The following is a 496-nucleotide window of genomic DNA, read 5'->3' as shown; positions in this document are numbered from 1 at the left end:
GTTAGATTACAGAGATGACTTCAAAAGGAAACTAAATGGGATTTAATTTCTTGTAACCTTGGGCTATCCAAGGTTGCCTGCAGGTACTTACTCAGGTGCAAGATAACCAGAAACTAAAAGCCTCAGGAAATTTAGTTTGGGTAGTGGTCACAATGACACTGAAAGCATTGTTTTTTGTCAATGAATTTGTTTACCAAACAGAATGTGGTTTCATGTTTTAAAAGCCCCCTGCTTCCTGGGCTAGCTGCCTTTCGGTCCTCTCCTGCGTGAGAGCAGACTGGGGGCCCCTGAGCTCAGTAATAAACGGCTTTCCAAATTCCGATCTGGCTGATCTGGTTCCTATTCTGAGTGACCCATAACATCTAGCTGCTGTGCTCAGCAACTTCCTGCTACAGCCAGTGGAAGTGAACCTACTGTGCCCCTCTGGCAAGATGTTCTGTTCCTGGGTAAGCTGTGTGCTTCTGGGCCCTAGCCTCTCTCCAGGGACTTTAGCTGG

This window comes from Octodon degus, unplaced genomic scaffold (assembly GCF_000260255.1).
Source record: "Octodon degus isolate 3935 unplaced genomic scaffold, OctDeg1.0 scaffold00343, whole genome shotgun sequence".
Classification (NCBI taxonomy): Eukaryota; Metazoa; Chordata; class Mammalia; order Rodentia; family Octodontidae; genus Octodon; species Octodon degus.
Note: the sequence above shows the minus strand (reverse complement) of the source record.